Genomic DNA, 26982 nt, shown 5'->3' with positions numbered 1-26982 from the left:
GGTAATGATAGCAGACCAAGCCATAATCCCATCTTGCTTCGAAGCAAACTCCAAATTTTCTACTACAAGGAAACCTTTGCTTCCAAGCACGTGCTACACTCAGATACAGGGCTTAGAGACATTTGCCCCTACCTGAATGAGAGCTCTCCAGCCTTCCTTCCCCTGACCTCAGGTCTCAAAATCAGTTCAAGGAACCACCACCTACTCCTTTGATCAAACAATAGGATTAGAAAAGGCATAAAGCACAAATTAAAATACGTAGGAAAGAAAAGCCTTAAAAAATTAGGTTTTTATCTCTTTTCTTTCTTTCTTTCTTTTTTTTTTTTTTTTTGAGAAATGTTGCCAATAAGTAAGGCAAACAGTTATTTAACAACAGCAGATAAATCAACTTAGAGATTCCCAATTCTGACTCCATTGCATCTTTAGCTTTCAGAGCTTTTGTCTTGCTTGTTTATTGTTTTACATCTCCGCTTGTTTCAGGTCCTCTCTCTCCGTCTCATCTTCCCCAACCTTCGCTCAATTTGCATAAGCAAAACTCAAAGTACTGTAACTGATATTAGAAAATTCTCCCTGTGTTTTGTGAAGACGTATTGTGCTGAAATCAATAAGACTGTTTAAAATTCAAAGACCTGCAAATCGTTCTGTTTGTCCTTTGATAGGGCCTGTGCTGATTAAAATGCTACCAAGAAAGCTTAATTGCTGCACTAATTAAGAAGTCTTTAATTTCTTTCCTAGGATATCGTTTGAAGCTTAGCTTGTACCAGTTCAGGGAAGGTATTTTCTTCCCTCCCTCTGCCCCCTTCTGGCCCCTCCCCCCCTTTCCCCCCATCCTTCCTCCCCGCCCCCACCCCCCATAACGATGTCCCTACAAATGGGAACTAACAGAGAAAGTGGTCTCAGGTCTCACCATCTATTACTTAACAAAAATCGGCACAGGATGCAGAGTTCAGTACAGTATGAAATGCAGTTTTGAGAAGAGCTGTAAGATTGCAAGACTCAGTAAGAAAATACAAAGTAGCTGTTGCAGCTAAAGTCCCGCTGAATACCTGGATGACAACAGGCACGTTAGCCCGATGATGAGGGCATCCTATTTGGTTAAAAGGAGCAGTAACAGGGAAATGAAACAGGGACACACAAAAACATACTTTCAAAACCTGTGGTTTAAAAAGAAGAATAAATCTGTAGAAAGATGAACTTAGAGTTGGGATTTGGTAAGTATCATTTTATTTTATGAGTATGAAAACATGAATTCTATGGGGATTTATTTTTGACCCTTTTTATAACCCAGGGAAGCATAGCACTGTATTACATCCATTCAATTCTTAACTATTGACCTATTTTAGTCACTGATTTCTCAAGTGGGGAAACTGACTAAATGATTTCACAAAGCTTTCTCTGTAATCAATAGTCATTTTTTAGGTTTATTCATGCTGCATTATAATTCTGGTAAATGACTGCAAAGCAGAAGATTGTAAGACAGATACAAATATTGACAAAGCCAGCATAAGTCATGTCTTTAAACCTTTAGAGTTTCAATATAATAATTGATATCATTATTTGAAAAGAAGAATTGCATATTTCATAGCATATAAAAACTAAAATGATGGACTAACTGAAAAGCAATATATATCTGAATGTATTTCTCGAATATCTCAAATTTTCCTAAAAGCTTTGAGTATCCTCTTTATAGCATCACCAAGTGAAACGGACACAATTTGGGCATATGCAGAAATGACAAGAAGAGAAGATTCATTGCAATTTTATTATTTTAATTTTTTTTCCAAGTTCTCTTAGAAACATGCACAAAAACATACAGATGTATATTCCAGATATAGACTGAATCCCTTTCAGTGACAGGACAAGGAGATAAAATGCTTAATAGATTCAAAGGGAGATTTACCATTCTGAGCACGACGTCACTCTAATTATGTTTACTCTAATTGAAAGCAAGGTTTTTTGGAATCTGAAATTACTTTCAGATTTTTTTTTTAAATAATGTAAGTAGATCAAATGTTGATCACAAGCATTTCAATCTTTCAAAATGTATTGGAAAATTAAATGAAAAGTGGAGTTTGGTACAAACAATGCCCCAGGGCAAAAAACAACTAACACTAGATTTTCCAGTCCAGCCATAACACAAATCAATTTGAGCACACTTCTATGGTCAGACTGCCAGATTGTTATGACTGCTAATTCACTCAATCAAAGAGTGCATTAGCACACCCGGCACAAATAGCTTTAACAATAGAGTGCATTTCTCAACAATTCCAAGATATATCACAATGGAGAAGTAAAGAGGAAGATCATTTTTACATCTACATATTTACTAACGGACCTTGTATCCTTAGGAGAAAAAGAAAAAAGATCAACTTCAAGCATACGTTTATTAAAGAGCTATCAAAGTTTGGCAAATCTAGAAAGATATCAGGGTACCAGTAGTTCACGGACTTTGTTAAACGTTTCTCAGGAGAGAATCCAAAACTGATGCTTGCACTTCAGTAGTAAATCATTGAAGATGGGGAAATTATGCCAAGTAACTCTCTCAAGCCTTTTTAACTCAGACGCACAGCCTCCTCAATCAGCTCAGCAGATAAACCTCAACTACCTTAAGCAAAGACTTCCTTTCTTTTACACTTTCGGTCTCTGTCTCCCCACTTTTCCTTCCAACTTCTGACTTTTGGTGGGTCTCACTTCCATACTCTCCCTCACTTTTCCTCTGCCCTCCCTCTCCTCAAGAACAACAAATAAGACTTAAGGATGCATTCTCTAATCAAGCACAGACTGCAGATTGCTTGGTGGTGAATTACTCAAAGGGCAAAAGGTGGGGAGCTGAAGTTGAACAGATCATAACTTGACGCACTCAAACTTTATATTGCCAACTTTTATTCTTAATAAAGAAGTGGTTAAAATGGCTATAAATAGCTCTGCTCTGCTTTGCAGCATGGAAATGCATGGACTGTGTATATATGCTTGCTGAATGCATAGTAATCATCTATTCACATTCACCTTTGCATGGTTCCCATAGACAAATGGTGCAGTTTGGCACCAGTTAGTCCCTCCCTAACCCATCTTCATCCCCTCTTCTCCTGGTTCAGAATGAAGATGACAGGTGGCAAAAAATACTTCACTGGTCATGGGGTACATCCTGAGAAATTTCTAAACTTAAATTCAAATTGAAGGGAGAGGGTAGTGGCAAGAAGAATAGTTACACACATAAAAAAATTCATCCTGGAATTGTTTCCCTCACTTCAAACTGCATCATTTCTATGATCCATGGTCAACTTTCCCTGATAATGTAGTTATACTTTCCTATCACTCCTTACTCTCAGTTAAGTGTCCTTAATTTCATCCGTAAGTTGATATTAAAGGCTGCCCAGCCTAATATTCGATTAAAAAAAATAAACACATTGAGATAATTGTAGAGTCAGATTGTAAAAGGAAGCAGCAACAAGAGTAACAAAAATTGAGATTAATTCCCTTCTTCTCTTAAATCATCACTGTGAGAGGAATGGCACACTCGATTGAAATAAGGTCAAAAAGTCAGACAGATATTTAAATCCCTAGTTTTGTAATAAATATTGTACCTGTAACTGTACATTTTAATATATGACCTTTTCTAATTGTCATCTTTTTTCTCTTTAAATAACCCAACCATCAACTTCCTCTAAAGAACAACAGTATTAAGGTATATGAATTACTCAGGAGACATAGTTAAGAGTGGGGAGAGGACATATAATCTGTTATAGCATAAAAACATAACAGATTATGTATATATATATATATATATGCCTATAAACAGGCACATGTTTAATATTGAAGCATATATTATTGTGTATTTTCTCATCGTTAGGAGAAATGTAATTTACTTGATTTTAGAAGTTTCTGTTGATTTTCTATATGTTTTGTTGTTTTAACTTATTATCTTGGTCCTTTCTTTCTTTTTCTGTGCTTAAAAGAAGAGATCATTGTCCAACAAATAGCCTATAAAAACTGTTTTATTTGTAGTCAGAAATTTCATGGATTGTTAGAAAAGAATAAAGTGTTTATTTATTTATTGCCTTTCAGAACAAAGAGATTTTTTAAAAAGTTGAAAGAAGAACAATTGCCACCTTCTAGCCTGAGATCTTGTATGTCAAGTTTCAGCCCAGAGCAAATTTTTACAACAAGTTATAAACCCCTGTAACAGAGGGTTTATTATAATGGAAGTGCTGACACAACCTTAACTATAGCGTTGTAAACGGCTATGCTATAATATCCATTAAGCAGAAAGAAAAATAAGCTGGCTGATCAATAATTTATACAAAGAGTACCAACTGCAGACATAATAACTGTAATGTTTGCAAAGCAATCTCTCTGCTCTCCAGGCTTAACAGTAAACGCAAACTAGCAACGCTGTTAATTTCCAACTCCTACAGATAAGAATACAAACAAATTACTTAAAATTATATTTTGCTCAACATTTAGCATGCCTCGATGGGATAAAATAAAATTTAATTATGATGCAACTTGTGCAGGATGCAAAGCTGTTTTGTTTTCCAGCACATTTTATTATGAAAGGACATTCATTTGGAACATCAATTATGGGGAAATAGTATGTTTCAAGGAGTTGACTTGGGTCAGGCAGGCTCTTCTAAGAGTTATTCAGACATGGAAACAGATTGACACTGTTTAACTTCAAAGAAAGTTACAGGGTTTTACAGAGCCACAACCTGAAATACAATACTGCATGCTCTGATCCAAGTCAACTGTCAGTAAAAACACACCTTGTCATTAGAGTTCATGGGAAAAAAGACATTGGTTTGGAAAATGTGGCCATCGTTAGTATCTAGTGGATCTAGGAGTGCTTATTTAATGTGAGTCGCATTTGCATGGAAGCACAGTGTGTCATCTCTATGTAATAAACATGCATCATAAAATGTGAGCATCATTTTGTTTTCTGGAAAATTTAAAAATATATATATTTTAATAGCTGTCCATATTTATTAGTGCCCACTTTCCACGTTTTCTAGTTTCTACATATGTGGAGTGTGTTATTTTGATATTTTTATTTTTATTGGTGGCTTTTAAAACAAGAAAAGCATAGTTGACAGGAATTCAAGAAGAGAAGAATTGAAGGATCCTAAATTACCCACTATGCGTGTACTGGAAGTTGAACCAGAGTTTATATTTCTGAGATTCATATCTCCATCAGTCTTTTTGTCTGTACATTTCCTGGTGGTGGGATTAGTGGGGAGTGTGGAACTCAGTAGAACGAAGAGACTTCGCTATCAGAGTTGTAAAATGGTATATTACCCTGTGAGCAATTGCACTTGGAAAGGAACCAGTAATTTATATGAGAAGTGTTTAAGATTGCCTGCTCACCCAGTGATCCATGCCAGGTCAGTTCCAGTAATGCTAGAAAACAAAAGGAGGTGCACATCACTGGGAAAGGGACACCTTATGCGCCTTAAGAGCTTGTGAAGGGAAGCACTAAAATGCCATTTTCTCAAATGAACTGATCATTACCATTTAAAATCCTGAGGGCTGTGGGACTGGGGAGGAGAGAAAGAATTTTTCTTTTGATTTAACAGGGCTCTAAAGTACTGGTTTTAAGGGGGAGGTGTTTTATTGTGATTGTGTCTTAGCCCTATGCTTCAGCAAAGGTTAAATCTTGATAAAAAGATACACTTTTAAAACAATGAAATGGAAAAAGACACAATGGTTCTGAGAATGTACCTGGCCCATTTTAATCTTAAAAATTAATTATTTTAAAAATAATCAGTAAATAGTAAAGTAACCCTCGACTACTAATGTTTGTGCCAGGTTCTAAATTGTTAGTATTTTGCTTTATTTTCCCAGATCAACCCTGACTCCTCAGTTTTCAGGAGAAGACTGGGATACTGGCAGGGTGTTATGTAAGAAAGTACTTCCTAAGAATTCTTTTCAAACCTCTTTATTCTTGCTTAGCATAATCCAAGTACAAGATCTGAGTATACTTTTTTGGGGAGAGATTTTAATACTGTCATCTCAGGCACATGCTTTTCCTATAAGCTTTAAAATCATTTTAGTTTTTGAACCAGAGTTCAGTTCATTCACACATCCAGCATATCCTCATAACATATTCTTTCATATTTGGAGAAGAAACTAAATAAAATGACTATTTCTGACTAAGTCAGAATTTATAATTCACTGATTGGCTCAAGATGCTGCACATCCAGGAATCTTTGCTGTTTTATTCCTGTGTGTTGTAATAATTTTCACTCTGCATTCTGATGGGAGAGACAATTATCTTATGTGTTTACACTTGTTGATATGTTTCTCTTCAGGTGGTCTCAAGTCATTTCTATTCCTTTGGATATCCAGTATAATGCTTAGTGCTTGTGGGGTGCCCAATAAATGTCAGCTGGGTAATTAAAAACTGCTTGTATGTTATGCCATCGATTTCCTTTGCCCCCAAATTATGTAAACTGCTTCTTCTCCAAATGATATATTGTTTGATTCAGACCAAGATATTTGTAAGTAGCAAATTTTAGATATGCTCATTCAATTCTGTCTTAACACACAATGAATTTAGGACACTTCTTAGGGCAAAAATTGAGAGATGCTAATCAGCCGGGTCTCAAATAGCTGGAGAAAGGAATCTTAGGCCTGTAACTATGGCTTGTATTTGGGACCCATTTAGAAAAGAATTTTCTTTTTTCAGTCATCAGAGGAGCCATTAGAGTCTTCCTCAAGACCGAAAACATAAGTGAGAGTGCATCTTGAAGTGCTGCAACAAAGGATGATGAAAAGATTAGCGTGTGAAATTCTACCTACCAAATGTGAGTAAGCATGAATATGTGCAACACTTTGTAAAGTTTTTTTACTGTAACATCACCATCACTTTAGTGTACGTAGCAGTCTCTGTTATATGGAGCATACTTATTTTTGTGCACCAACCACATGCTGGTTGCTGAGGAGGCAAAGGAGAAAAGGCATTCATCCTTACCAACCTTTACTGTACATTATTTCTGTTGAGTCTTATTACCATAACATTGTTGAAATTTTGCGTTAGTGGAGCCTGGAAGATCATCTCATCCTAAGTTGCAGATCTCATGCTACCATTTCCCCAGTGACCATGCCAGACATCACAAATTGTTCTCCTGTCTTTCCCTTCAAGATCTGAGGCAATCTCAGAAACACTGTCAGATTAGAAATGCAGGCAGCCTCTCACTGTGAGCCCAACAGATTCCTCCCTGTTTATCACTCCTGATCTTGCAAAAAAGAAAATTGACAATTAGCAATATAGAAGAATGTCCTTTTGTACTCACAGCTAGTTAAGGCTTAAGTCAGGTATTGGTTTAAAATCAAGGCCTCATTGATTTGCTCTCCCAGCTACCCTCAAAGGAAACTTTCTGAGGTAAAAGGGGGGAAATATTTTAATTTCATTTCATATGTAAAGGAAATGAAAAAATAAGAGAGAGCACCATTGGATCTAAACTCATGATTCTCTGTTTCTATTCCTGTATAACAGATCTCAGTTTGCTCAAATAATAGAGCTACTGATGTGTTCTCAGTGGCTACTTAGATGAAAGCTCTTATGTGCTATAGTGCAACGTAAGGGGGACGAAGGAAACAAACACGAAACTTGTGAAACTACTGTTATTTCAGGGACAAGACTTTTGAGATCTTGAGAAATACTTCACTTGTATGTGATGTTAGAATGTCAAGTTGCAAAAAGCCTTGTGGTTCTTTGACTTTCGTGACCTGGTTTCCTTTGGTTAGAAAATGGCAGCGTCCACCAGTAAAAGTCACCTGTTGGAGTGCGCTGCAAAAATCAAACATCGAGCCAGCAGTTGATTCTATAATTTTTATTGTCTCTTACCAACCTCAGTCTGCTTTCCATATGGGACTATCCAGGCTCTTTCTCTGATCTTTTTTTCATCCTTATTTCAAGAAAGGTCACTTTCTACTTGTTTCCCAGATGATTCAGGGATCACTCACAGCCCTTCTTAACAGAGCAATCGCATGCCCTCCTGCTGCCACATTTAAATAGTCTGAACTGCGTGGCTTTTTCATTTACTCTCTCTTTAGAGTGAAGCTGCAAAGTAAGGAAGACTTGAATGGCCTTCCATCTTCAAAGAAGTGCCTTGAGCTCTGGAATGCAACAAAGTGGGAGAAACCACTAAACACCAGGAAATGTCAACAATGAGCGGGGAATGCATGGGCAGGTGGATAGAGCATTTCTAGGCATTTTCTCAGACAAGGCAACCAATTCAGCTCAACAAGAAAATGGGTCTTTTTCCCACAGAAACTAATTTAACTGATTTTTGAAACACATTGATAACAGCATTAGCATAAATTTAAATACATGCTTACCAGGCTGTTCTTTGTTACATTGTTATTCAAGTGACTTGGTTGACAAATTAATAGTGGTGATTACTAAATAAGAACTAAATTTCCAATAATCTGAACATTTGGTCCTAATAGGAAGCTTTAGGCCTTGACTTATTAAAGCATTAAAAAAGATGTAAGGTCAAACTAATTTCAGTAGCTAAACTGTACTTATACTTATTTGTGGTGTGTTTGAAGCTAAACTTAAAAGAAAGGAGAAATGTTCCCAAATGTTTTATGCCTATAATAGCAATTGGTAGTTGAATTTGTTCTAAGCACACAATATGAAAAGAGAATAAATAATTAATAATCTATAATTGATGAGATTCATTGTAAATATATAGGTATTAGATGGCAAATTCAGCAACTAAAAAATAGTATTTTATATGCAAATGTAAAGAGACAAACTTATGTCTTGTATGTTTCTTTTAACCTTAACTTTCAGGAATAATCATCATCAGTATCTTGATGAGTTTTCTTAGGCAAAAAGTCAAAATGTTCTTCTAGTAAATCTGACTACTACTTGTTGAATTTCCACAAGAAGCCCCCTAATTAGGAATTGTCAAAGGTAAATACATAAAATGTTGTTTATAAATCTTGAGATTATATATGTTAATATTATTAGCTATTATAAAACATAAGACATTCAAAAATCAACATCAGATGAATCTTATATGTCAAGTCCTCTAAATGTATATGGTGCTTAATTTATAATGAAAAATTTTTTAAAGAATTATTTCCATGAATATGTACTTATATTTTTAGAATATAATCTCTTATTTTAAAAATATAATCACAAAAAATCTTTTACTAATTTAGCTACGAAGAAACAGTTTCAAGGAATTGCTTTCTATGCTGCGCACACACACACACACTCGCACACACACATACTTGTACACACACATACTCACACATGCCTATTTTCAGCATTTTCTAAATAGCAATTATTTTCTTAGATTTATAGTCTATAATGCATGACATTTTTGGTTTCCAAAAAATATACACTTTTTGTTTTCACTTAAGTAATTTTAGTCTAAAAACACTTGCTAATCATAACAACACAGCAAAGGTTTGTTATGTAAACATTTTACTTTATTATCAGCCTTTGTTTTCCAATACAATGCTTTAAAAATATCCTCTGCTGTATAAAGGACATTGCTGCAAAAAGGCAGCTCAAAACTTGTCCTTCCCTTCCTTTCATTGATCTGTTGCCTCTTAGGCAATATGAACAGCTGTCTCCAGCTCACCCACAAGCAAGCTGAACATAATAATAAGGTAGTGTTACTGGCCTGAATCTATGCATGATTATACAAAGGGTGCCAGCTCTTTTTCATTAAAGATAAGGTAACAAAGATAACACAGAGAAGAAAACTGGTTAGCAAAGCAAGCATGTGCTTCTGCCTTTAAGATTTAGTTATTCCTCTGGTAACCACTGAGTTTCTCTTTCATTGAGTTTCCAATAAGGTGAAGGTGCCCTCTGTAGGAGACTCCCAGTAAATGCCGCTTTTTTATTTTTGGGTGACAAAAGGCAAGTTCTGCCCCCCACCTCCAATTTGTAAATAAATAAATAAATAATCACAGAACTCTGTGTGAGCAGAAACTTGAACTCTATAAATCTTAGAGAGAAATTAGTATAAATCCCACAATGATCTATGTAAATGCGGTTGCTTTTTCAAAATGGAAGAAATGGAACAGTGAGCAAGCTGTACAGCATGTTGGTGTTTAATATTTATTGACACTGTGATATGTAATAGGATAGGCTTTATAAATTCAGAGGTGCGGCAAAAACAGAAACACGGATGGTCTTGGCATAGCTGAGTGAAAAATGGATCTAAACAGAAAAATCCACACGCAGAGAGACACGTTCACCACCTAATAAATACACCTCCCCAAAAGGTCTTCTTAACTTCCCTTCCTATAAAGGTTACCATAATGCAGATTCATTATCAGTCCCACTGGGTAGCATATAGCTCAGTACGAAATTGCTTTTGTTAGCATGCTCATAGAAAGAGATTAGCTATTTCATCAGATCTCTTGGGGCTATTTGAAATTTTGGGAATTCTCTCTGTAATTTAAAATGGAAGTTAAAGCCAATGCGAATAGACTAGGGAAAATCTCACAAATTAAACCTCTCCATCTGGAAGTTTCTTCATCACTCTTTGCAAAAGTGCAAGCTGAAATCGCATTTGTTACAGGCAGGAGAGCGATTTCATCACTGATGACGCAATTACAATTATACTAATGTTTTAATAATTAATATTTTGGTTGCAAAGAAAAATTTTAAATGGAAATGATTAACAGTGTTTTGGATTTTTTTTGGTCTTTATTAACTTTGCATATTAGTTAGATTTTATCACTGAAATCGTCTATGTACATTATTTAACCTATGACGTTAGCCTCTATGGAATGTGTGTAGGAGAGTCTAGAATCACCCGTATTACAAGTTAGGGGATGAACAAGTGGGCATGGAGGCATAAGAGAAGAGGGATTATTTGCATCCTCTTATCTATCCGAATTCATTTATCCTCACTATCTGCTCAAACATCCCCTTCTTTGTCAATCCATTTTCCCATATCATTGGCCACTTAACCTCAACAACAACAACATTTTAGATTACTATGTACCAAGCACTGTGTGAGCACTGCCCTAGTTTATGTGGATTATCTCATTGAATCCCCATAATACATAAGAAAGGCAATTTTTCTTATCCCAGTATGAAAAAGAGGCATCTAAAGTTTGGCTGATTACATTACTTGCCCAAGCCTACTCCACAGCCTGCTTTCTTTTCCCCAGGGATACCACTCCCTTCTGACCTCACTTATTTTCTCACCTGATGGTTTTTCACATGTTCAGTTTATTTGTGCTCCTGTCTTCCTAACACAACTGCCTAGTGAATTCCCAGCCAGCAGTGACACAGCTATCTGCCATCCCATTTATGACTGAGCATTGCTAAAGACTCTCCCACAGTTATGCAGAATTGTATCCTTAATTACTTACTACTCTTAGTTGCAAGCTTTAAAATTTAAGCTAGTTTATCTTGAAAGGGGCTGAATAAGCTCACGTCATCACATCAATAGAAGTCAGGGCTCCAGTTGGTCTCAGAGATGACTTTGATCAGAGAGTCAAATGTTTCCTCACATCATCTCTAATTTCTGAAGACATGTTTGTCAGGGTGTCTTCTTCAGTTCATCAGTTTAGGTTCTACACAACTGGATTCATGGTTTCTAGAAGGAATCATGCACACTGCTTCTAATTCCAGCACCCGAGGACACAAATCCAAGGAAGAACTCCTGTTGGGTCACCTTGGAATGGGTGCATATTTCTGGTTGAAGAAATTGATCAAGGGCATTATCAGGTAGTGGTTAAGAATGTGTGGAATGCCGCTGGGCGTGGTGGCTCACACCTGTAATCCCAACACTTTGGGAGGTTGAGGCGGGGGGTGGGGGGATCACGAGATCAGGAGCTCGAGGCCAGCCTGACCATCCTGGTGAAACCCTTTCTCTACTAAAAATACAAAAATCAGCCGGGCATGGTAGTGCATGCCTGGAATCCAGCTACTCAGAAGGTTGAGGCAGGAGAATCACTTGAACCTGGGTGGTGGAGGTTGCAGTGAGCCAAGATTGTACCACTGCACTCCACCCTGGGTGACAGAGTGAGACTCTGTCTCAAAAAAAAAAAAAAAAAAAAAAAAAAAAAAAGTGGAATGTGAAACCGGATTCCTGGAATGTAAAACCTGGTCTGTATGTGACTTGGGACAAGTTTTCATCCCAGTGCCTGAATTTTCTTATCTGAATAAAAGGAAGTAATAATTGTACCTACCTCATTGCATTGCTAGGATGATTAAATGAGTTACTATGCAGAGCTTAGAATAATGACTAGTTCTGAATATATTAGTTATCAGTCATTATTCAGGCCTTAGGATTGGTTCAGCTTGGGGAAGATGCTCACTCAGCTCAATCAGTGTGGCCATTGAGGCAGAGTAATTTAATAGCATTGAAACTTGAATTTGAGGGAGATTCCTAGCATGGGAGACTGAGAAATTTTTCTGAAGTAAGAGACTTTTCCAGGAAAGAGTACAATCAGGAAGAATGTATGATCACATATAAGAATGGAGAGCCGCTCAACCATCTTTTTTCATGTGTCCTTAATCAGCTTCATTGCCCCATCCTCTCAGTGATAATTCCAAAACTTTCTCAAACACTAAACCCAATTCCTTAAACAAGAGATTGGTATTCTCTATTGGCAGTCTTCCTGTTGCAAGAGAAAGTTTAGGTTTTCACCATTTCTTGATTGGACTGTTGCTAGGATATCTGAGCTGACTCCCTTTTCCAGTCTTTCCCTTCATCCATCCACATTATTTCCAGACTAATAGTGGAACGTGAGGGTACCTTTTTCAATATAAATCTTGAATATAGGACATGCAGTCTATATACTAAAACGCTTCAATGGTACCCCTTCACCTCCAGCATGAAGTTCAAATTAGGACTGAGCCTGACCTAGAAGACTTTATCTCTTCTGTTTTTGTATTTGGATACTCTCCAGGTCTAATTTTTATTTTGTTATTATTATTTCTGCTCTGTGGCCATTTGTTGACCTGTTTTAGATAGCTAGCTAGCTAGCTGACAAAAAGAAATCAATAACTAGTTTGCTAGGGTTACGGTAACAAAGTACTACTCACTAGGTACCTTAAGCAACAGAAATTTGTTTTTCACAGTTCTGGAGGCTAGAATTCCAATCTCAAGGTGTCAACAGGTTTGATTTCTTCTGGAGGCCTCTTTCCTTGGTTTTCAGATGGCTACTTTGCTGCTATGTCTTCACATGGTCTTTCTTCTCTGTATGTCCCCAGTGTCTCTAATAAGGACATCGGTTAGGTTGGATTAGGGCCCACCCTAAGGACGTTGTTTTAACGTACTTACCTCTTTAAAGGTCCTATCTCCAAATACAGTCACATTCGGTGTTACTGGGGGTTAGATATTCAACTTATAAATCTTGAAGGAACACAGTTCAGCTCCAAGTATAACTTTTATCTTAGAAAGTCTAAAGTGCTAAATTTGTCACATTAAATCATGCTACTCTTCTAGTGAAAATACTCCAGTTGCTCCTCATTAGACTTTGAACAGCACTCTGGTCTTTTTCTTCATAGCATTATTTACAACTTTTAATTTTACCTTAGGTTGTTTGCTTTTCCACTGTGTGACTACACCTACTGGTAAGAGTTCCTTTGTACCACTTCTATTTTATTCTTTATTGCATTCTCTTTCTAGTACAGGGATTGAAATATAGACATTGTTCTGTATTTGTTGAATAAGAAATGACCTACTTCAAGTAGGGTGACTATACTACTTGCTATTTCATGTGTCTGGGGTTTGGTTCTGACCACATCCTCCAATATTTATTTGTTTATGTAATACTTTTTTTACCCTTTAGGACATCCTTCCAAGAAAGTAATACATATGTACCATGGAATACTATGCAGCCATAAAAAAGAATGAGATTATGTCCTTTGCAGGGACATGGATGGAGCTGGAGGCCATTTTCCTTAGCAAACTAACACAGGAACATATACTGCATGTTCCCATTTATCAGGTGGAACTAAATGATGAAAATACATGGACACATTGTGGGGAACGACACACAGTGGGGCCTATTGGAGGGTGGAGGATGGGAGTGGGGAGAGGATTAGGAAAAATAACTAATGGGCACTAGGCTTAATACTTGGGTGATGAAATAATCTGTGCAACAAACCCCCATGATACAAGTTTCCCTATTGTACATGTACCTCTGAACTTAAAAGTTAAACAAGAAATAAAAAAGGAATCTCCAAACCAATGAAAGACGTAACCATCCCACTTCTATGGGATACTTACCTCTATTTTTTATTTGTTATTATATATGGTATTGGTCTTCATTAATTACAGGTAACAGGTATCAATCATCTTTTTATTTACAGGGTTTAGCATATTGCTTAATATATGACAATTCTCAAGTTGAACTTTGCTTTTTGAGAAACAGTTAAACTCCTCCTGAATGGCCAGATAAATTTTCAATGAATAAAATATCAAAATATAAATGATTTAAATAATTATATTCTACGTCTTCTTTTAAGAACTTTCCTGATAATCTGGGTCTAAACAGTTCTTTCTTATCATTTATTTTATCCACTGTGTAGCCATGAGTAATCCACGTCTTATAAAATCTATTAAAAGTATTGCCTTGAAGTTTTATTTCCATATCTAGTCATTTACATTTTGAATGAGTTTGTATCTCATTTTTTAAAATCTCATCAGCTAGAGAGTAGGGGATTTTGCCTTATATAATTACAGAAAAAGGCATATATGCATTTTGTTCATTGGATTCAATTTGGATAATAAGCATTTGTTCATTGGATTCAATTTGGATAAATCTGAAGCATGTGTAAATTCAGAGACATTTCACATATCTAGGCTACTATATCAGTTAGTGCTTTCTGCATGAACATGCAATCCAGAACTTAGTGGCTTAAAAAAATCACATTTGATTTAGCTGATTCTTTTGTGGAAGGTCAGGGATGACGCTTCTCATTTGGGTCAACTCAGCTAGTTTGTGTTTTCTGTGAATGCGTCATGATTTGTCTGGTCATTAGCAGATTGCCATGATAATGGGGCTAGGTTTTCACCAGGCAGTTGTGTTGGTTGTGAATCTTGCATATGTTAACCGATGGACATATGCCGCACATTCTCTAGGTGCTGTGGACTGAATTGTGACCCCTCCCCCAAATTCTTATTCTGAAACATTAAGCTTCAGTGTGACTGTATTGAGAAATAGGGCTTTTAGGAGGTAAAGTTAAATGTGATCATAAGGATAGGGTCCTAATCCAATCCAATTGGTAGATTTATAACAAGAGGAAGAGATTCTCTCTTTCTTTCTCTCTCTCTCTCTCTCTCTCTCTCTCTCTCTCTCTCTTTCTGTCTGTCTGTCTTGCCTGCACCAAGGGAGGCCATGTGAGAATACAGTGAGACAACCATCTGCAGTCAGGAAGAGAGCTCTTATTAGAAACCTAATTGGCAGTCACCTTGGTCTTGGACTTTCCTTCCTTCAGAACTGTGAGAAATCAATTTCTGTTAAGTTGCTGGTATTTTGCTATGGCAGCCAGAGCAGACTAAGGCACCAGGGTATACACCTAAGACTGGACTTGATAATGAGGTTTGCACATTTTCAGACTTCTTAGATAGAGTCAAGTGGTTTCCAAATATTTCAAATTTCTTCCATATTGTTTCTAACATCTGATATTATAAAACTTTTGAAACTTTGCAGCCAGGGGGATATGAAATGGAAGCCAACTGAAGCTTTAATTTATATTACCTTATTATGAAGATTGATGTATATATTTTTTCCTATGCTGTTTGGCTATTTGAATTTTCCTCTTCAGTCAAGTGTCTGCTCTTTTGTTCATGATAAATTATTTAAGTTACCATTTATGTTTTCTTTTTGATGTACAGAATTTATGTATTCTGAATATGTTAAAAATATATTCCATCAGTGTGTGGCCTGTATTTTCACATTATTTATGATAGTTTTTTTTTTTTTTTTTTTTGAGACGGAGTTTCGCTCTTGTTACCCAGGCTGGAGTGCAATGGCGCGATCTCGGTTCACCGCAACCTCCGCCTCCTGGGTTCAAGCAATTCTCCTGCCTCAGCCTCCTGAGTAGCTGGGATTACAGGCATGTGCCACCATGCCCAGCTAATTTTTTGTATTTTTAGTAGAGACGGGGTTTCACCATGTTGACCAGGATGGTCTCGATCTCTTGACCTCGTGATCCACCCGCCTCGGCCTCCCAAAGTGCTGGGATTACAGGCTTGAGCCACCGCGCCCGGCCTATTTATGATAGTTTTTGATGAACAAAAGTTCTTTATTTAATATAGTCAAATTCCAATTTTTCCTGTATAGATTTCTCTGTTTGGGGCTTGCATAATGAATTTCCCTATCCTAAGGACATAACCTCATTCTCCAGATAATTTTTTAAATTTTGCTTTCTTTTTCTTTATATGTTTAAGTCTTTAATACTCTGGGAATTGAGGGGTTTAACCGCAGAGATGGAGGGGTAGAGGAAGGAAAAGGGTGTTTGTTGCTGCTGTCATGTAGTGGGTACAGGGCAGGGATGCTGCTAAGCATCTTACAGTGCACAGGACAATCCCCATAACAAAGAATTATCCACATCAAAACATCAACAGGGCTGAAGCTGAGGAATCCTTGGAGTAGTTGTTTGTGTAATACAGCCATAATCAGTATTCTTACATTCTTTATGTGTGCTTAAAAAGAAAGCATATCCTACAATTGCAAGTGTAATTGGTTTCTGTATTCTATGTGCTTCTTTTAGTTAACCTTATTAATTTTGTGGTTCAAAGATTTCATAATCTAACTGATTTTTTTGACTACATGATTTATCATTATCGAGAGAGCTATGCTAAAATCTCTCTGTGTGTGGATTAGTCTAGCCCTTCATAGTTCTGTCAACTCTTGCTTTAAATAATTTGAAGCTCTGTTTTGAGGTAATACAAGGGGATAATGCATATGTCTTTCTGGTGAATTGAACTCTTTATCATTTTAAGGGGTTACTGTTTTCCGTAATACATTTTTTTAGTTGATTTTGTCTTATATATCTTTATAAACACAGTTGACATTTTATATTTGAATATTAATTTGTTATAACTTTATTATATGTTTATGTTTTCAATGTACTTACATTTTAGGATATCTTTTGTAAGCAACATGGAACTCTATTTTGTTTTAATTAATTAATTAATTAATTTAGAGACAGGGTCTCACTCTGTTGCCGACTGGAATGCAGCGGAGCAATCATGGCTCACTGCAGCCTTGACTTTCCAGGCTCAGGTGGTCTTCCCACCTCCGTCCCTGCAAGTAGCTGGGACAACAGGGCATATCATTAAGCCCAGCTAATTTCTTTGTATTTTTTGTACAAAGTATGGGATTTCACCATGTTTTCTGGTCTGGTCCCAGGCTCTTGGGCTCAAGCGATCAACCCTCCTTGTCCTCCCAAAGTGCTGGAATTATAAGCCTGAACTACCGCATCCGGCCTTCCCTTTATTTAAAGCCCAGTTGCATAGTCTTTGTGGTTTAAATGGGTCACATAGTCCATTTACATGTATTGAAATCATGAATATTTTTGTATTTACATCTATCATCTTATTTTGTGGTTTTATTGGTGCCACTCTTTATATTTTGTAGTTTCTTCCCTTGCCTTTTAATGTTGACTCATGACTCAGCTGAATCATCCACCACTGTGTTGGCCATCAGATAGTGTTCACCTGTTTCTGCTTTTCTTTCTACATTTACAAGTTGTTATTCTATTGTAAGAAGAAGTTTTTTCTTCTATTGAAATCAATACTTTGTTTATTTAAAGTAGTGTATTACCTTTCCTGCCATTTTGGCATACCCAGGTCATTCTTAGGGAGTTTCTTAGTTTCTGGCTCAGAGTCCAGGTTCCTTTTGTGCTTTTCATGCCATGGTCTTGGAATCAGCCATATCTCCAAGGAACCTGGTTCTTTTGAAAGATTATCAGAACCAATATCAGGACCAAGAGTCAAACACATTAGTAGAATGTAAAAATATATTCAACAAAATAGAGTTACAAAAAATGTATTAGAGAAAGTGAAAATCACTTAAAAATGATCTAGTGAAAATACTTTTCACTAGAAAAGACTTAAGAAACCAGGATTAGGTATGCTTATTGTTACATGTACTTCATAGCTTCTAGGTCCTCTTAGTAAACAATGTAGGAAAGAAATGGATGTATGTACATATTTCTAGATAAGTAAATAGAAAAAACATTTGTATATGTCACGTGTTTGTATCTATTCTATATCCATTATTTCGATCTACATCTATTATCTATCTATCTATTCTGTGAATTTATATGATATTTTCACTTCCAATCCGATAATATTGTCATGTTCATTGTACTTAGTTTCCCCAATATCTGTGTTCCTGACAGTGAGAAACTTGACTTTCATTATCCTCAATATATGTAATTCTTTGTCTAATCTCCTTGTACGTAACCAATATCCGAAACTTGCTGGTTATCTGTTTGAACTTGGCCATTTTGCTGTCTCCTTGGCCTATGATCTTGCCATGGGCCCTTTGGTTGACTGTCTAAGCAACCCCAGCCCTTTCCCCACCTTCTAAGCCTCACTACATTCTCTATCCTCAGTTCTATCAGTCTCTGATACTTTCTTAACTCCACCACTTTTTCTCAGCCCTGCTCTTGTTCCACAAAATGGGAAGGAAAGAGAAAGAGGAAAAGGACAGCAGTGTCCTCAAATTGGGAGCTAAAGTTTATCTGAGTATTTATTTATTTATTTGGAGTCTGCGTCTATCTAAAATATCCCTTTTCATTTAATTAATGGTCTCACAGCATCTTATATTCTCACTGGCTAGTGTGGATCTGTTTAAGGAGACTTTAAAAATTTATTTTAACCAAAATTTTTCGTTGTTATCAAAGGGTTGACCTGGGTACTTTTCTACCTACTGTCAGAGACAGAAGCTATGGTAAACATTGACATGTAACTTCTGAAGTTTTAACATTTTAAACAAATGAATGAATTTTGAAATAAGTCTTAGGTCCTAGTTCCTTGAACTAGGGAAAGGAGATTCTATGAAGCTTAAGTGACTTTTCCAAGGGTGCATACTCACAAATTTGAAATTAGAATCCAAGTTTTTGCATGTCTCTTGACTTTCAAACGCATGTTCTTTCTATTTTAATTGCAGAAATAACCAGAGTGTTATGATTGCTGGAAGAAGAAGAATAAGAATAGAAAGTTATTCAAGACTTTCCACTTCAAGTTACCAGAGTCACTTTCTTTGATTTGCATATCATTTTTCCTTATTCCACTTTATTAGAAGAAAGTGTTTCTATGCCTGAAGTGGAGCTTAAACGCACCACTTAAGTAGACGTGATATTTCTTTGTAAATACCAATTCTGCCCTTTCAGGCGTTTTACTTTTTCTTTCTTTCTTTCTTTCTTTCTTTCTTTCTTTTTTTTTTTTTTTTTTTTTTTTTTTTTTTGTATTTTAGTAGAGACAGCATTTTGCCTTGCTGGCCAGGCTGGTCTTGAACTTCTGACCATAGGTGATTCCTGTGTCTTGGCTCCCAAAGTGCTGGAGGGATGAGCCACTCTGCCTGGCCGGGGATTTTACTTTTCTATCAGATGACAACAAGAAAATAGATGTGAGTCATTTTTCATGTTCTGTATGCCATCCTTGATCCAAATATTATCACTATGCTCTAAGACTTCTAAATTAGGCAATTAAAAGGTTGCATAATCAAGCTTTATATGTAGTAAAGTAATAGATATCTAGGTGAAATATTTCACCTGAGAATGGCCACACGTATTTATCAATATGATTTTTTTAATACTTTTGAAATCTTTCCTCATTTTATTCACAGGATGTGATAATGACTCATACTGCAGTGGGTCAGCATGCGTCCTGTCTCCTTTCTTACCTCCCAGGATTACCTCAGTATCATAGCCTAAGTGCTTTGGAGAAAGCTGACTTTTCCCAGCAATAGGTCTTAAGTTGCCTTCAGCTTGTAAGCACATTCTAGCACATTCTTTCAGTCCTCTGCTCATTGACATTTGTCCAGGGGTGGGCGTGGACTTTAGCGGTACCAAAATAATCTCGCATTCCCATTTGGAATGCTGAGACAGAAGTACAGGCTCTCACTTTCTCTGTAGTTGGCAGAGAGGGAATGTGGTCTCGATTGCTTCTGGCAAACATTCTGTAGTCATGCTGGAAAGGGGACTTGAAATAAAGCAAAGATTCCAGAAAGCAGAACAAACCGAAAGAAATGATGACCACTAAATCCGGCAATCGTGGAGCCTGCCCTGTCTCTGGACATCTAGTTATTAGGGCTAAGAAAGTCTGGTTTATTTTGTTGTCTGTGCCATTTGACTTTGCTTTCTTGATCTTCATAACACAGAAAAGTTCTAACTCACAGTGACATTAAAGAACAAAGCAGAATGGAATAACACCAACAAGCAGAGTGTATACTTCATAAGACAAAATTGACCATGACTAAAGATAAGACTAGAGCAAGGGTATCCATGCTTAGCAAAAGTTGGTCATGTGATAGGAAATTCTTTTAAAAATAAGCTTTATGTTTCTTTCCTTTGGTCAAAAATGGGCAATGATTAAAAATTCCTTATAAACTTTTCAAAAAATATGCATTAAAAGAGCAGCATAATAGCAGATCCAAAGCAGTTTATGCGAAGTTCCCCTAGTAAGACGTCACAATTAGGAGTCTAGTATGGTTCTTTTATATACTCTGGTTATATCACTAATACTGCACTTAGAAGCTTAAAGCTTTCTTGTTTATTTTAAGATAAATATATTGCATTAGGGCACAATTATTTTGATTCCATACTGAAAGCGTCTGTAGGTAATTTTATGGAAGATAAAGAACTTCTAGAAACAAAATGAAGCTAAGCTGGGCCCAGAGTTTATCCCTATGGCCAGAAATATTAGGACAGTCCTTTTAGTAAAAAAAAAAAAAATCCTGAGGTACCTAGAATAGGACAATTCTTTTATGAGGTACCTAGAATAGGACAATTCATGTAGTTAGAGAGTGGAACTGAGGTTACAGGGGACCAGGAGGCAGGCAGGTTCAGGGAGTTATGTTTAATGGGTTCATTATTTCCATTTAGGAGGATGTGAAAGTTCTGGAGATAGATAGTAGCAGTGGTTGTATAATATTGTAAATGTGCTTAATGCCACTAAATTGTACCCTGAAATTTGGTGAAATAGTAAACTTTATGATATTTATACCACACTAAAAAAAAATCCTTGACTGACACAAAATTTGATGCATACATCTAATTAGAAATGTTTTCATTTTTATACAATTGTTGGTTTTTATGTGGAAAACAAATAATAACAGTAACAAAAGCAGCCAAGTATAGCTCTTCAGAGTTTCCATGGCCTAGCCATCTGCTTGCATTAAAGCAAACCAGATCTCAGTTTTCTGTTCCAACCTCGTCAGCATATCCAGTAAACTGGTTATGTTTAAAGGCACAAATGTGAAGAAAATTCATAATCTTGATCACTTTCTCAAGACATCCTGCAATGAACCTCCCTTCCAGAGTTCACAGTACTGATTCTCCCGATGCAATGGGAATTGAGCTCACTTTTTGTTTTTGATTTAAATCAACCATTGAGATCTTCTATTTTATTTCTTTTATTATGGGGCACCTCATCTGTGGCAAATGATTTCAGTTTTCTACATTTAGATATAACTTCTCAACTTTAGTACCAGCAAGTGATTATGTCCTACTAGTTCAAATATGTAAATTAACTTGGACTCACTATTACTTTTGTTATTTCTAAAATTTCCTGGTTTCTTGGTTTGCAGTACACAAATGAGACACAAATGGATGAGAATAAACAATATTCTATTTCCCATCACTCAGATTCACGTAAAACAAAGGTAAAGTCCGATATTTATTTATAATCATTTTTCATAGAGAACTATACTAATTATTTATCCCTCCATATAAATTCTTACAAAATATATGTTCATGAGAAAGGAACACTTTTGATAAATAGAGGGTTCAAGAGGCCCAAAAGATTTAAAAATAGAATACTGTATTCAACCATTGAGAATATGCTTAATTTGAAATATTTATGTTGATGTGTTTCTTTGTATTTCTTTATGTTCCCCTTATTCTTCTGGATTTTTCAAAATCTAGAAAAATATAAAAGTAAATTTTTGACTAGTTTTGGTTAGTCCATGCCATCTTACTGGAGTTAAGAATCTTCCACTGAAATGCTTTCTTAAAGCCCCATTTCACAACTGCAACTTACCAACATAGTATTCCATTAGGTGTGTTTATTTTCTCTCCATCCATGCCATTCAGTCTTCGTTAAAATCTGGGTACAATAGAGAAAATTTACTGGGGAGACAGGACACTATGCCCTTTAAACCATCTTTCTCAATATTGTCCCCACCAAGCGACAAGGATTTTGCTTCTTCCATGTGTATCTCATTCTATCACTCTGTGGATTTCAGCACTAAATGTCTTCTAGAAATTTCAGGAGAAACAGCCCTATTTAGTACCATTTATCTTTACCAGTTATCTACTAAATAGAACTTTACTATTAAGAATGTTTCAAAAAGCTAAATTGAAATGTCAAGGAATAGAAATACAGAAAGAGTTAAGTGTCTTACTCACTCACACATTGCTATAAACATTTTTAGAGTTAGTCCCAGCTACTTGGGAGACTGAGGCAGGAGGATCACTTGAGCCCAGAAGTTTGAGAACATAGTGAGACCCTGTCTCAAAAAAAAAACAAAAAACAAAAAACAAAGAAAAACAAAATAAAAGCCCAAACATTAAAGTTATTTTAACTCATTATTTGTAACCCATAGTGCCCATCCAGATTACAATTTGCAGAGTACTAGATATCACACGTTTAATATCTCAGTAATCATAACTATTAAAATGATCATAATAATACTTTGTACTTACCTAGTAACTTTCATCCAGGGTTTTAAAGCCCCTTCTAAACATTAATTAATTCTCCTAACACTTCTGCCAGATAGATATGTGTCATTATCTTCATTCCCCAGGTGGGGAAACAGAGACATTTGTGTTGTGACTACCCCCAGGCTATTCTGTAAGGCTGTGGCAGTTGTGAGGATGAGATCTTAGTGAACAAAATTCCCATTCTGTGCATTACTCTGTCATTACTTTACATTCATTCTAAGCATGCTGAGTTCCTAGACAAGTGTCTTAAAATTGTCAATGAGCTGTGAAATAACTTTAAGAATATATGAAAATCCCCAATGAAACTAATAAAAATAGGACCACAGGACTAGGATAGCATGTGAACATTTCCTTGACATTCATTTCTAAAGCTTTGTTCATGAAATGTCACAACAAACAAGACTAAAGTCTATAATCAATTTGTACTTGCCATGCCTCTTCTCTAAGTTTTCATAATTATGCCACCTCACTGTTTTTACTTTCAGTAATTGTTCAACTTCTTTGTGGTGTTTCACATAGAAAAGTTTAACTCTCTGGCTGATTCAACTTTTTTTAAACTGGGCTATTACACATGAAAATTGAAAATATCTGTATTCATACCTCTTGTACATATGATGCTGAAAACTTTATACACAGACTGATTTATACAAAACCACCACCACCACCACCATTTTTGGGCTTCTGAGTTGATGCTTTTGCTTTATTCTTCATCTGTCCTGACATTCTGATTACCACTTAGTTTTATGCATTTTCTAGGTGCTTTCTTCAATTTTCCAGTTTTATATAATAATTTTTCACTTACGTTGTGACTATTTCTTGTGAGTAAATGCCCACTGCAAATATGGCATTGCTCACTGTAGTCCATTATGCAACACAAAAATTTACATGTACATGTAATTATCAGATATAATTTTTGGGAGTCAGATAATTATGTCCTAGACAAAATTTTATAGTACCAGAAAGGCATAGACAGTATCATAGATATCAAATTCTATAAACCAATTCAGAACTAGTTATGCTAATGGTTTATGAATGCTAATTATAGAGTCTACAATCAGCTAATGTTAAGTTAGAGTCCTGTAAATAGATAATATGAAACTTGCTTCCAGAGATGCTTATTCATGTTTAGAAAGTTAGGAGAGCTAGAAGATAAAAGTGAATTCTGTTTGTTGGTCTGCTAATTTTTTTACTGATACCCTAAAGCTACTCAGGTAAATGCAGCTTTATTTAAAGCATCTCAATCTTTGCCTATACAGTTTTATCTTGTTATCCACCATCTTAATATTTTGGCCTTATTAAAATGTATCTAGTCTTTTCTCTGATTTTTTTTTTCCTGCAGTTTCTTTACTTTTCTTGTGGTTCTTCTATCTACCTTCTTGCTATTCTGTTTTCTAAGGGCTCACCACCAAATAGCCTGCTGGAAAATACCCTCAACCAAGTAATGTGGATCCAAATATTTTTAGACCTTTGTAATGAGATTTAGGTTGATTTTCCTAACTCCAATGATGTTATTTAATTAGATTGCTTGTCATAATTGTTAACATAAGTCTTGTATTTACAAGGTACCCTAGTTTTAGAAGCCGAAATTGCCATTTTGTTCTAATTGAGCACCTTTTCAATTCATGGATAAATAACTGTAATTTTTGCTATCTTCATTTTCTGAACACTACATAATATTATTTTTGAAGACTATGTAATTTCATTCCAGAGGCATCTCAGTTTGTATGACATAGAAATGGAAAACCACATGGAACCGAGTGTATAAAGGATAAAAATGTTGGAAAGTGAGAAGAGTGCTGATAATGATTGGAGTAACTTTGGTCCGTTCAGGGCACAAGGTTATGTTTAGATACATGTTTGCCTGTGAACTATCCTTTTAAAAGATAAATCATTCTTTAATGCTGCTGGAACATTTTTTTATCTTCCATGATCTACCGCAAAAGATGGCATATATTTTATACGCTTCTAATTGATTCAGGAATATCTTTCTAACACTTACCTTTATATACTGTTTCACACATCTGTTACCTCAAGATAACTAACCCTGTGAGTCACCAAGAACACATTCAGCTCACCCTTCCCTCACCCAACACCCCAGGTTGGAGACAGGGCCAGACTTGAAGGCGGAGGGGCCCCAGGCAATCTTTTCAGCCTCCCACAAAATAATTATTGAGTAATCATTCAGGGCAAGGATTTAGTTGTTGCAGGTTAAGAGGAACAAGAAAGGGTGAGCAGAGAATAATCGGGTTCTGCTGAAAGCTTTCCTGAAATACTAGTTAAAAATATCTCCTTTTGTGAAATATGGTATACTCCAGGAATAAAAATCTCAAGAACTAAAATATTCATATTGTAAAAGAAAGTTATGGCACAGTTGACTCAATATTACTTAATACTCATGGATATGGCAGGAGTGAAAAAATGCTAAGCTAAAAACTACCTTAGAGAAAAATACTTAAGTAAAAAGAAAAGACATTTTTTTAAGAACAAAGGAATATATAATACAGTTCATGCATTTTTTTTTGAGATGGAGCCTCGCCTTGTCACCCACTCTGGAGTGCAGTGGCACAATGTCAGCTCACTGCAACCTCTGTCTCCCAGGCTCAATCAATTCTTCTGCCTCAGTCTCCCAAGTACCTGGGACTACAGGGGCACGCCATCACATCTGGCTAATTTTTACTATTTTTAGTAGAGACAGAGTTGGCCAGGCTGGTCTTGAACTCCTGACTTCAAGTGATCCTCCTACCTTGGCCTCCCAAAGTTCTGGGAATACAGGCGTGAGCCATCGCACCTGGCCATCATGTATAAGCAAAAATAACAAAGGAATATAGGAGTGTATTTTTTCAAAGTAATGTAAACTTACAAGTTCAGATGCGGTGGATATTTGATAGGGGATTAGGAATGGCAGAAGGGAGAAATAGAAGCAGATGTAGATTTAAAAAAGAAGAGAGCAGACACATAGAATTGAAGACCAGAAAAAATTAGAAATGCCTCCAGGAAAAATGACCACCTTTCCCATTTCTCCTGCTGCTGATTACCTGATTTCCACATCTCTCTGATCCAGTTTCCCTGAGTTGTTAGCTACTTCTGCCAAGCCCAAAGAGCTACAGGCCTCTGTGAGCCCCCTGTGTCCCTCATAGGCTGGACAATGATTATTCATATCAGTTTCAACATACCTTGGCGTACTTACTTCTTTCCTTAGGAAGACTCATTTCTCCTCCATCTACTTCTGATGAGCTTCTGAAAACTGAATTTGCCATAATCTTTCAAATCTGTGTATATAATTCATGTGGGACAATGAATAAGAAAATATATCACATGTTCTTATAAGATTTTAAAAAACCATTGATACACACTTTGACTGTTACATTTGGCATAATTGTTAAAGATATATTTAACAAAAATCGCTCTTATAGCATATGAAATAGTATATTTGACTTATGTGTTAACATCATTAGCACTTCCAATTGATTATGAGATCCTCTATGAAATGGCTGTGTACTACACAAACTTGTGTTTTTAGGGTCCAGCATAAGGCCTGAAATAAAGGAGGCATGAATATAGTTTTTAAATTAATGAAGTTACAGAAACATGAATAGTACATGATCTCACCTGTGGAATGAATGTACGTTGAATCTAAAAAATTGAACTCATAGAAGCATAGAATAAAATGGAAGTTACCATGGGCTGGGGATGGGGGTGTGGATGGGCTGGGAAGATGCTGGTCAAAAGATGCAAATTTCAGTTAGAAGAAATTAACCCAAGAGATCTATTGTACAATATGATGACTATAGTTAATGACAATATATTTCATATTTGAAAATTGAGAAAGAGTAGATTTTAAGTGCTGTCACCAAAAAAAGGAAAGTATCTGAGATAAAGCATATGTTAATTAGGTCAATCCAGCCATTTTACAATGTATATATATATCTCAAAACATTATGTTAAAACTGACATTACAGAAATACAAAAGATCATCAGAGATTATGATGAACAACTATACACCAACAATGTGGATAACCTATGGGAAGCGGATAGGTTCCTAGATACATAAAACTTATAAAGATTGAATCAGGAAGAAATAGAGAACCTGA

The 26982-nt window shown here is 36.0% G+C and overlaps 1 long non-coding RNA gene across 2 annotated transcripts; it reads left to right on the top strand.

Moving 5' to 3' along the window:
* The first annotated feature begins 927 nt into the window (after nucleotides 1-927).
* Nucleotides 928-26546, top strand: LOC141581616 (uncharacterized). 2 transcript variants are annotated; one of them, XR_012514347.1, is made up of 3 exons: nucleotides 928-6800; nucleotides 8053-8920; nucleotides 19423-26546. It is a non-coding gene; the product is annotated as an uncharacterized LOC141581616 (long non-coding RNA). The 2 variants fall into 2 exon arrangements; XR_012514348.1 differs by having other exon boundaries at nucleotides 928-8920; nucleotides 19423-19575; nucleotides 21757-26546.
* The last annotated feature ends 436 nt before the right edge of the window (nucleotides 26547-26982 follow it).

This window comes from Saimiri boliviensis, chromosome 16 (genome assembly GCF_048565385.1).
Source record: "Saimiri boliviensis isolate mSaiBol1 chromosome 16, mSaiBol1.pri, whole genome shotgun sequence".
In the NCBI taxonomy this organism is placed as follows: domain Eukaryota; kingdom Metazoa; phylum Chordata; class Mammalia; order Primates; family Cebidae; genus Saimiri; species Saimiri boliviensis.
This window is presented reverse-complemented; position numbering and strand designations above follow the sequence as displayed.